General features: G+C 42.1%; 1 protein-coding gene and 1 long non-coding RNA gene across 7 annotated transcripts in view; both read right to left on the bottom strand.

Moving 5' to 3' along the window:
* Positions 1 to 9,208, bottom strand: part of LOC138757789 (uncharacterized) — a 172,457-nt gene extending 163,249 nt beyond the window's left edge. The window contains exon 1 of the long non-coding RNA XR_011353890.1: positions 9,097 to 9,208. This is a non-coding gene — a long non-coding RNA (uncharacterized lncRNA). The remainder of the gene's footprint in view (positions 1 to 9,096) is intronic.
* LOC138757784 (netrin receptor UNC5C-like) overlaps positions 1 to 12,297 on the bottom strand; it is a 369,257-nt gene that overhangs the window by 293,058 nt on the left and 63,902 nt on the right. The window lies entirely within an intron of this gene.

Raw genomic sequence — 12,297 nt, 5'->3', positions numbered from 1 at the left:
GAAGTTCCATGGTCTGGTGGTTCAATTACCAGAATGGTTGCCTGGGATATGCAGCATTGATCTTAGAAAAAGAGTTCAAACCCACCAGGACAGCTGGGGAACTTGGTTTAATTTAATAAATCTGGAATTAATTCCCTGAGGTGCAGCAAGTAGTGTGGCTGACTCTGAGCTCCAAGGACAAGGATTCATTATGGCACTCCGATGTTGTCTGTGCAGTGTTTGCACATTGTGCCTGCCACTTGTTTCCTCCAGGTCCTCTGGGTTCCTCCCATAGTCCTGAGGCATGCTGGTAATTTAATTGGCTGCTATGATGAACTAAGGAGATTGGGGCGGGGAGTGATGGGCATTTCTTTATCCCAGAGTGGGTGAATCCGTGGAATTCATTGCAGCAGATTGGTGATTACTTCTCGATCAGAAGATCAAGGATTATGGGGAGAAGGTGGAAGATGGAGTTGAAAAAGATGGTAAATCAGCTATGATGGAAATTTGGGCGGACTTGATGGGCCAAATGCCCTGATTCTAGTCTGATGTCCTATGGAGATGCAGGAGTACAGGGAGATATAGAAAGAGGCAAATAGATCTGATGGGATTGTTCTGCTAGATACCCAGTGATTCTGTGTGGCAGCAGGCTTTACAGATCAGTCTGGACTGAAAGAGCAAGCTAGAGGCTGACCGTCCTATTCTGATCATCACCCTTGGATAGGAGGCATCCAGCATGTTTCTCCACTGAGACCCAGCAAGTATTATTTTCATCAGGGGTGGCTTGGTTGATCCAGCCCTGCAAACACCAACAATGCATTTCTCCTGTCACTTCCCTCATCCCCACATATTCTGATGGTCAATGACAGCGATTGGCAATAATTCTCACTGCCATTTGGCCTTTGGAGATAAGATTAAGTTTTAGTTTTTTTTGTTTTGTTTTCATTTTTTCTTATCTTGTTTTAGATTAACTTACTAAATAAGGGTTTAAATATGGTTGTCATATTATTAGATCATATTATTAAATAAGACTGAATTTACCCTTTGTTTATATAAAAGGATTGTTTAATTTAGTCTTATTTATTTTCTATCCAGAACTATACTGGAATATATTATGAGAAACAGATAGAAAGTTAATTACCATATTAATAGAATTTGATTTAAATAAATATTGTTAAATAAACAAATATAGATAGGTTTTCAATTTACATTTATATTTAATTTGTGATATGCATTTGATATGACGTGTTGTTTGTAATATTAGAAGACTTTGTAGGATTTGTATGTGAAACTCAATAAAATTATTAAAAAAAATATTCATCAACTCTGAGCGACAAAGTGATGCTGGAAGCCACCACTGTTATGGTTGCAGTTACAGTACCAGTAACCAGGGTTTGAATTTAGCACTATCTTTCAAAAATACTCAGCCTTGTTAGGTTAATTGGATGTAATAGGGCAGCATGGGTTTCATGGGCTGTAAGGGGCTTCTATTGTTATAATTAAAAAATGAAGAAGAACCATTCTGCCCTAATTATGCACCATTCCCACTTCCAGTGTCTTGCTTCTGTCTGACAGAATTCCTCAATTCAAGTTAATAGCCCTGGGTGCTTATCATTTAACCTCAGAGATGATTGGTGCTACCAGAAGGGTTAGGGTTAGGTTTTATCAAAAGGTGCTTTTATGGAGGGCCTCCACTTCGAGTCTGGGTCCATCCAAGGAGAAAAATCTTCACTTATCTTTGTTATAGAGCAGCCCTAAAACCTGCTCCAGTGTCACTTTTATGGTGAGCAGCGCCTCAGTGCATCCTCTGGAGTCAATATAGGCACCACTCGTCAACATGATGGCATAAATATGCAGTGAGCAATGGCTGTCTTTGTTACCCATAAAATCCCACGCAGCTGGAACCACTCTGGGAAACGCAGAGCGTTTCCAGCTGCGGATGGGATTATGGGTAGTGAAGATGGCCATTGATCCTTCTTCAAGGATGCTTGACTTGGCCATTTAATTCCTCAACATCTTCAAACCCTGAGCTTTAAAACTAGTGGCAAAGGAAAACTAATACAGTGAAGTGGGAATGCAGCAGAATTAAAGCAGAGTGTGACTGGTTTGGGCAACAGTTCTGAACATGATGGGCATGGTCAGGATCCACATCTTGTGCGGCTGCAACCCTTCCACAGCGGAAAATTGATTGAAAAATTGCTGCTGCTCAGTGTGTGTCGGTGACTGGATGGTAAGTTGCTGATGGCCAATGTCATAGAGGGGGTGCTATTCAGCGCTCATATAGAAGTTCGCAAATTTGTTTCATGCTCTGCTCTCAGAGCCAGTATCTTGTTAATGATATCCATGTTCTGATACAATCACAATGTTATGCTCAGAAATCACACAGTGGTCCCCAGCTCCCCATGACTTTCCCTTCCACAACATGCCCAGCAACAGCTCTCCCAACCCTCTCAGACGCTTCCTAGCATATACTGGCAGAGCTTGGTTGTGCATGTAAATATGAAGTCTTCAATCACATTCCGCTCCACCTCTACCACAAGCCTGAATAAGGATTGCATTCGGCATCTTGGAGCCGCTCATGGAGCATTCATGAAGGTAGGATCTGCGACATGAGGGCGGAGTATCTCCTCCTTTACAGACACTTTTTTGCTCTATAAAAAGGCCTAAAGATTTCTCAGGGCTATTGGAAGGAGAAGGACGAGCAATAGCCAAGGCCACACAGGGTGAGTTGACAGGCAGTGACTCTCTGAGGTGGGGAAGGAGTGTGAAGACTGGTCTACATTCTAAAGTGAAGAGTACAGTATAGTGGTGAGGTTACTGGACTAGATCATTAATGTAGAAAAATATGGGTTTTAATCCCATTATTGTTACTGATGCAATTCATTTCAAGTAATTAAATACCAAAAATACATACATTTTAAATGGGGTTCAAGGGAAGAAGCAAAGAGCTTTGAGACCTTCTTTATGGGGGATTAGTGTGTATAGGACATACATGGTGAAAATGAGGCTGCGTGAGTTTGATCAGCACTTTGGTTTACGTACATATTTTAAATGCAATCTCAGTTTGATTTGTAGGACTAGGTATCACAATCCTGATGTTTTAGTATTTAGATTGATCCTCTCTTATAGAGGTAGCAGAGTTGTGTGCTTCAATTACGATGATGGAGGATGACCACTAAGGGATGTTATTCCTCGTGAGACACATCTTCAGTTGCATTCCTTGGCATCATTGGGTGTTTCGACCTTTTAAATACAATACAATCCCTGATGTTTCAGTATTGTTTAGATTAATCCCCAGACTTTCCAGTAACTGTGAAACTACTGGGCTGTCTTAAAGAAAGCCCTTTCTTCAAGGAGCAAAATCTGCCATCCATGCTTGCTCTGAATGGACTGACACCCAAGATAATTATTTAAGGATAGACAATAAATTCAAGAATAAACAGTCACAGGAGAAGAACGATATGTTTCTACCAACTAACTGGCTATTGAAAATGTTGAGGCTATTTGGAATCAGAGGAGAACTAGCAGGGACCTTTAATGCATGTTTGTGCTGATCATTGAGAACCCATTGATGCTAATTCTATACTGATTCTATTTTATTCTTCCTGCATTCTCATCAATTCCCTAGGAAATCTGCCAATTGCCAATGCACCAGGGACAATTTATCATGGCCGATTGAGCAATCGACTTGCGTGCATTTGGGATGTGGGTAGAAATCAGAGAACCTGGGAGAAACTCTTGTGGTTACAGGAAAAATGTACAAACTCCACGCATCTTCACTGGAGGGATAGGTTTGAGCCTGGGACTTTGGCAGTGTGAGGTAATGGTTCCGCTCTCTGTATGTTGTTCCTCAATAGGAATGTGCTCTTCAGACATTGAACAGAATTAATTCCCTGTTACAGAAATCTGATATCAGGAATCACTTTTTAATATCTAGTGACAAAATTATTTTACAAGAAAATAAGAAATAGGAAAAGAGGATGCCATTATATTGTGATAATATATGGCTCCACTTAGTCCTGTTCCCCATAACCCTTAATTCTGTGTGGCAAATACTTTTAATGAGCATGTCGCTTGATAGACCCCGCAAAGAAACAGTTTCCTCAACACTCCAATTAGATAGGGGTGACATGAGGAATCCTTCCTCACCAAGAGAGGACAAGAAATCTGGAACATTTCCATGAAAAACTCTGTTCAAGGTGGAAGCCACTTTAAACTTTCAAAGCTGAGATTAATAGATGATGTAGCAAAGGGTGTTGAGGGTTCGTAAACCAGAACAAATAAATAAAGATGCAGGTAAGGCATGATCTAATTTAATTTCTAAATGGCCTTCTCCAGTGACCTTGAATTTGTGGTGGAGGTGGATCAGTCAGGTTGTAAACTTCATCTCCAAACAAACTGTGCAGTGAACATTTATTCAGTGTTACGTATTTTACAATGTTCAAAAGACATTTGGATAGGAAGGGTCTAGAATGATACGGACCAAATGCAGGCAAATGGAAGTAGCCCAGAAAGCCACCTTGGCCCATATAGAGGAGTTGGGCCAAAAGGCCTGCACAGTATGCTGTGATTTAAGTGAACACTAAGGGAGTTGATTATTGTAGAAGCTGCTTGCATTTAGAGAAGTTTCTGAGGCCATTGTTCAGCTGAAGAAAGATAAGAGAATTCCTCCAAGGCACCTTTGCTGTGTCCTCTGCAACAGCAAGGACTTCTGAGTGGTCAATCACTTAAATTCTTTACCCCATTGCTACATTGACATGTCTGTCCATGGCCTCGTGTACTGCCAGGCTGAGGCAACAAGGCAAATTGAAAGAATACTCTGCCTTATATTCTGCCTAGGGACACTCCAACCAAATGGCATCAATATCTTGCCCACTCTCCCTTTCCCTTGCCCTTTTCCCCTTCCTCCAGCTCCCCATCCACTTCTATTCTCAGAGAGCTATCTTTCTCAACCCTCTGCCCTCTCCCAATTGCTTCTGTGCTTCTTTCTTTTCTACCCTCACTCCTGTATCTAACTACAATTAAAAACACACCAAAATGCTGGAGGAACGCAGCCAGTTCTTTCAGCATCCATAAAAAGCAAAGATATATTGCCAATGTTTCAAAACTAAGCTCTTCATTAAGTTATGAGCAAAATGCAGGTGCCTGAATAAAATGGTGGGGGGAGGCAAAGGGGAAGAAGCACAAACCCACAGGCAAGAGGTAATAGGTTGATGAGGGAGAGAGAGCACCACATGAAATAGGCTTGAGGGGGTGGCTCTGTGAATGGAGAGGGAAGGGGTGGAGAGCTGGAGGTAAGGAGACAGAGGTATGGTTAAGAGAGGGAGAACGGGGAGTGGTCTAGCAGAAACCGAAGAAGTTGATGTTAATGCCATCCGAATGGTGAGTTTACACCTCCTCCCTCACCACCACTCAGGTCCTTCCAAGTGAACAAACACTTTACATGTGAAACTGTGGGAATGATCTATTTCAATCAATATTTCTGATGTGGAGAGACTGGATGCAGACTGGGAGATCATTGAGCTGAGCACCTTCACTCTACCCAGTGGCCAATCATTTCAATTCTGGATCTCCCAGTGGCCAATCATTTCAATTCTGCATCCCACTCCCGCACTGACATGTCTGTCCATGGCCTCAACAACTTCTTTGGTTTCTGCTAGACCACTCCCCATTCTCCCTCCCTTCCCCATCCCTCTGTCTTATTTCCTCCAGCTCTCCACCCCTTCCCTCTCCATTCACAGAGCCACCCTCACAATCTGTTTGCTGTTGTGCCCTCCCTCCCTCATCAACCTATTATCTCACCCCTGTGGACCTTTGCTCCTCTCCCTGCCCCTCTTCCACCATCCCCCTGCCATCATTTAATTCAGGCGCCTGCCTACATTTTGCTCATTCTTTGCTTAGTCACGAAACCTTGGCAATATATCTTTGCTTCTCATGGATGCTGAAAAGACCGACTGAGTTCCTCCAGCATTTTATTGTGTTTTTACTAATATCACAGCTTCTGCCGACTTTAGTGTTTCATCTATTACCCTGTGCTGCTGCTCCCTACCCCCAATCTTTTCGTCTGCCTGATTTTCAGCTCTCATGATGAAGGGATCAGACCCAAAATGTTGGCTGACTTATTTTTAATGGATTTTTGCTGAGTTTCTCAAGCACTTCTGTATCACTCTGTGGACACTTTTATAACAATAGCTTAAAGAATCATATCTTTAACTTGGCTGGCATGCACATGTTAGGCAAAAGGACCTGTTCTGTGATATATGGATTCAATGCTGTGTGTGGTATGCTGACAGCTGATGTATGCAAGGCTCACTTTGATAAGAAAATAAACTCCCTTTGGATCAGTGTGGAATGTTGTGCTCTCCTGGCTTTTCTATCTGGTCTTGTCACTGGACAATCTCACTTGACAGCCAGACTTTAGCAAGCTGACAAACACTGGAACTCCCTTAGGGTCACCATCCCTTCAGTCACTGCCTGATTTGACAATCCCCTATCCTGGACAGCCGTTACCATCGTCAATCACAATTTGCAGTCACAGGGCACCTATGCAGGAAGAAAGTCAGACAACAAGCTTCATCAGGTGACACTAAGGGAAGAAAAGAGATAGATCTTTGAAGCTGCGGAATTCTCTACCCAAGGAATCAGTGGAAGCTGCCTCATTAAATATACTTAAGACACAGGTAGATGTTTGAATAAGAGAGAAAGTGCAGGAGAGTCCACGGCTCGATCAGTCTTCTTTGGCTTGGCTTCGCGGACGAAGATTTATGGAGGGGGTAAATGTCCACGTCAGCTGCAGGCTCGTTTGTGGCTGACAGTAATTGCGGCTCGATCAGTAATATCTTACGAAATGGCGGAGCAAGCCTGATGGGTCAGACGGCTGACTCCTGCTCCCCTTCCTCATGTTCCTGTGTAGAAGGTACTGAAATTGTCCAGGGTCCTGGTGAAACCACAAATGAAACATTGTGCACAGTCTAGTGCTTCAGTCAAAGCAAGGATATAGACAAAGCAAAACAAGAGTTCTTTCTCCAGGTTGATTCGTGGAGTCATAGTCTGAGAGAGAGAGAGAGAGAGAGAGAGAGACCATCAACTCCTCCTAGACTGAAGTTGCTTTAGCTTGCCAAATTGCACATCTTACACACACTTACACACACACACACACACACACACACACACACACACACACACACACACACACACACACACACACACACACACACACACACACACACACAAAAAAGCAGGATCACAGGAATCATGAGACAATGATTTCAATAGCTATGCCATTGGCTCCCACAAAGGGACATGTATTGCTGAATAAGGGTCTATTTTCTGCCTGCACAATTTGCTCAGAGCTCCACGCTGCAGATGTCCTTTCAGCTTTGTGGATAGAGAGGAGATGAAAACAGGAAATGACCTGTCGTTATCTTGTATGTTTCAGTCAAGTCCCCTCTCAGTCTTCTGAACTCCAACCCAGGCAAACCAAGTCTGAACAATGTTTCTCTCATATGATACCAATCATTAATACAATCAACCTCTTGCACTCTTCCAATGCAAGAACATGTCACCTTTCATTTCACTCTTCACTATACTATGTAATTGTATTCTTGCTCTTCTCATTTGTAGGGCTGTTTGTATGCTCATGTTGACTTGCTATACTGCTCACAGAAGAAGCCTTCTCACTGTGAGAATAAACTTGAACCGGTATTAAGGAGAACAATGTCCACAGTACTCCAGATGTGTTCTCATCGATGCCTTGTACAACTGAAGCATAATCTCTTTGTGCATTCAATTGCTCTCACAATAACCAATAACATTCTATTCACTTTCGTAATTACTTGTTGCATCTCCACTCTAGACACTTTCACACAGAGAGTGGTTGATACCTAGAATGTGCTGCCAAAAGTTGATACAGATACAATCATTATGCACAAGATACATCTAGACAGCTTCAAAGAGACAAGGCAGAGAAGGATCGGATCCTAATGCAGGCAAATGGGCATGGACATGATGGACTGAAGAGTTATGATACCTTGACTCATGTAATGGGACATCCCTCTGCATCTATGAGCTTTGCAATCTCTTGTCATTTGGTTAATATTCCTCCTTTTTATGTCAAAACCGTACCTTTGTCGCACATTATGCTACACCTAGCAGATATTTGTCCACTCACTTGGCAGATCTTGGTCCACTCACTTAACGTGGCAGTATCCCTCTCTGAACCCTTGTCCCCCACCCCCCTCTTCAGAGTTCAACAGATCAGAGAATTTTTTTCCCCAAAGAGTCAGAACATGATTTTCTTAGAGTGTGCATATTCTGACGCAGAAGGTGGAAATCATTGCGGAGTTCTTGAGGAAGTTTGAGATGCTGGAAACCATCTCACAGGGTCCCATCACGTTGTCCCCCCACAATCTCATTAGGATGAGATTAGATGTCCACAATCACCATTAAATCACTGAAGAAACTCAGTTGGAAATAAATCATATTAATTTATATAATACTTCCTACATCTCTTCAAGGTTTTTTTTTAAAAATTAGAGATATAGTATGGTGACAGACCCTGCCAGCCCATTAGCTCAAGCTACCCAAATACAGCAATTAACGTAAAAATTCCAAATGTTTTTTTTTTGCTGGGTGGGACAAAACCCATGCAGACATCGGGAGAATGTACAAGCTCCTTACAAACGACACCGGATTTGAACCAATGTCGTTGGTGTTGTAATAATGTGGAACAAATCGCTACCCTAGCCATGCTGCCCTATTTTGTTGACTTATCAATGAAAAATGCAAAGCAATGATACTATGGGAATATAGAAACCCCATCAAGGCAAGCTCACACAAACAACAGAACGATAATGACTGAATTCACCTCAGCTCTTCTCTCTTCTACATATCAATACAAGGGGGTGGTTGATGTGGTCCTGGAGGCTTCCTCTTATCAAAAGGACAGTGCCACTGACAGTGGAACATTCTCATGTTAGTTTAGGTTTCGAGTGGTTTGTGCTGGGACTTGAAAGCACGCAGGATTCAAAAGGGGACATCTGCCCTCTGACCTACACTGGCACTCAATAATGATTCACATTTGAGTGCCTATTGCAAGCTGCTGTCTCAATCTCTTACCTCTCTGTGGCTGAGAGCAAGCTTGAGAGTTCAAGTTCAAGGTTATTTTCTCAAAATCTTGAACTTGGTTAAAGTGCAGTGAGAAACTTTGTTCAGCGAGCAGTCCAGCTAGTCAATCTGTACATGGTATAGCAAATAAAACGCATTACAGAAGTGCAGAGCAACAGAGAAAAAAAAAAATCAGCACAGAGCAAAGGCATCTTTATTTTACATGGAAGTGTGGGTGAGACCATTGATTGTTGGGGATGTGTCCAAACCCAGTGCTGGCTGCTTCATTCACATAATTCTTTTTTCTCAATGCTACCCTTTCAGCACGGTTACTGAGGCTACTATAGAAAATGTACCTCAAGACCCATGATTCCTTGCAGTAATGGTGCAGCAGCTGCCTTCTTTGTGGGGAACCTCCAGTGGGAATGATGCAGGTCACACTTTAGTAGGCTAACATGGAGCAAAGACCTGTTCTTAATGATAAATTCCAGCAGTAAAACCTTTTTTTTAAGCAAGTCCCTCCAGTAGCAATTGAGGCTAAATGGACCTACTCAATGAACCTAACCTGATGAGACACAATCCTGGGCAATTCAACCAAGTCTGAGCTAACTCTTCATTGCCCAATCCTTTTCCAATAACCCTGTAAATTATCCCTTTAATTGCCTCCCCATACTATGTTTTCACTTCATCTGAAGATCAGGTAGGTCCTATCTGTGCTGATCTTGTTGATTACCCTGTGCTTCTTCATCAGTAGGCTGTACTAACAAAAAGGTCATTCTGAGCCTCCTTTGACCATTTGGTTCGGAATAGGTTCAATGAGCTGGAATTGAGGACTCCAACTTTGTTGAGGAGCATTGCCCTGGAGATTTCATTACATGACCTTCTCCTTTCAAGGACCCTTAATCATTTCAGACTTCCACTAACAACTATTGATATGGCAACTATATCCCATTGAGTAACCAATCAAATTGCTGATACACACTTTGTTATTTGACTGGAGACTGGCTTGTAGACAGAGGCATATCCAAGGACCAGAGCCAGGCATTATCTGGTCCTTTGAGACTGGTCTACCGTTAATCAAAAACATGGCAGATCTTCTATCTTCGTGTTACTTTCCTGATATACCTTAATATCCAAAAAGTGTTATTCTTCTTTTACAATATCTATAAAATTAGTAGTTCAATGTTCAGGAAAATATTAATACAAGCATATTTCATTTACTCCTTCTTTCTTTACTCATGAGTTTGTGTGCTGCAGTGACCTAGTAATTAACCTTCCGTTCTTGAAGAACTTGCAGAGCTGGCTTATTGCTGTCTTAATGTTCAAAGTCCAGTAAAGTTGTCCCTGACTTGCCACCCACATTGATCACTGGCATTGGACTTTTATTCTTAATCCCCTCTTTATTGACAGGGTATTTGTAAGTGACCCAGTCTGAGGGCCAGACATGTGACAAGGACTACGCAGGGCATTTCACTTCGGTTAAACAGAGATCCATTCAAAGACTCGCTCCCCACACTTGCCTGAAGCTGGCTTTTATGAGCACCAGCTGCCAGGAATTCATCCTGGAAAAATAAACATAGGAATGGCTTTAGAGTTAAGTGATAAACCCTGAAATTCTCAATGGTTCCATTGTTTGAGTCATTCCTTTCACCAATGCATGTAATTCACTTCAACAATATTATATCTCCATAGCCTTGAATTTGTCTGCATCAGTGAGAAGAAAGGAAGACTTTTAAAAAAAACATAAACCTGTATGCAACTAGTATCAAACAACCAATTCCTCAAAGTTTTGAAAATGAGTTCTTCAGAATACATTTTCTTTGAGACAGATGGATCACATAGACTACATTATAGGAATCCGTGTATCGAAACTCAGCACAGTTAGCATACTGATTAGTGCAACACTGGTGACAGGTTTGAATCTGATGCTGTCAGTAAGGAGTTTGTACGTTATCCCTGTGTGTGCGTGGGTTTACTCCGGGAGCTCCGGTTTCCTCCAAAGATATATGGGAATGGTATGTTAATTGGTCACATGGGTGTATTTGTGCAGCTTGGGTTTGTAGACCATAAGGACCTGTAACCATGCTGTTTCTCTAAAGCTACAAAATTGAGACATGTTTGGAATTTAGCAGAAATGATTCCTACTTCTTCCAAGGCCCATATAGATATTTTGAGCAAAGCAACTGAACTGTTGCGATGCATTCTCTGTTGGAAGAATAGGTTAATTAAAACAGGACAGTACTTTCAAATATAATTGTGAAATAAAATCCTTTAAGCAAAAGGAAGATGGGCTTCAAGCTCTGTTAACTGGTTGTGTTTTCAGTGGCCAGTTCTCTCAAGTGTGCTTTATGGGGTATAGATTGGGTTTCAACCGTGTGAAATTTTTCTCCTCGCAGAGTTGTCGATGACTAAATTAAGGAATAGAAGATTTAGAGGGGATTTGTGAAGGGATTATTTTCAATCAGCAACACGAGTTTATTGTCATATACATGAGTACAATGTACAGATGTGCTGAAATTCTCACATGCTGCAGCGACACAGGTACATAAGATACACTAACTTTAATCCAGGGAGCAGCTAAACCTGCCTTAGGGAGTGATGGAGACATCGGAAGGATTGAGTTAAGCACTTGAGCTATCCTGGCTAAGCTTTTTTTGTGCTGATCAAACTCTCTGCCACAAACGTTGACTGTGGTGGTATTGTGGTTTGGCAAGCACCAATAGAACCCAATGCTAATTCTGAGGCATAAAGGGCTCTAAGCCAAGTGCTCAGAACTGGAATTAATATATACAGGAGTGAACAATGAAGGAACTTAGCATGTCAGGCAGCATCCACGGGTGGAAGTAGTCAGTCAGCATTTTGGGTTGGTACCATTTATTGAGACTCTCCTCAAAGGCAGATACTTGATAGATGCCATGTGCATCATGCCTTGAAGAGCTCGTATCCACACAATGTGATTTGGACTTCCACTGGTGGTGGGGGTGGGGCGGGGATAACATCAGCCAGGTCATGTTGGAGAAGGCCCCTCCTTTGAAGATAATGCCACAGGTTTTCTGACCTATGATTGGTAAATTCGGCGTGAGACCTTGATTTCCCATCTCCTCTGATGGATTTCACTCTCAGCAGTCCAACACTCACTCGTAATTCTACTGTAAAACTGGGCTGTTACATTCTCAAGTCTATGCTGTGAAACTTTGGAAACAAACCTAATCT

Source organism: Narcine bancroftii, chromosome 3 (genome assembly GCF_036971445.1).
Source record: "Narcine bancroftii isolate sNarBan1 chromosome 3, sNarBan1.hap1, whole genome shotgun sequence".
Taxonomy (NCBI): Eukaryota; Metazoa; Chordata; class Chondrichthyes; order Torpediniformes; family Narcinidae; genus Narcine; species Narcine bancroftii.
Note: the sequence above shows the minus strand (reverse complement) of the source record. Positions and strands in the feature narration are given on the sequence as shown.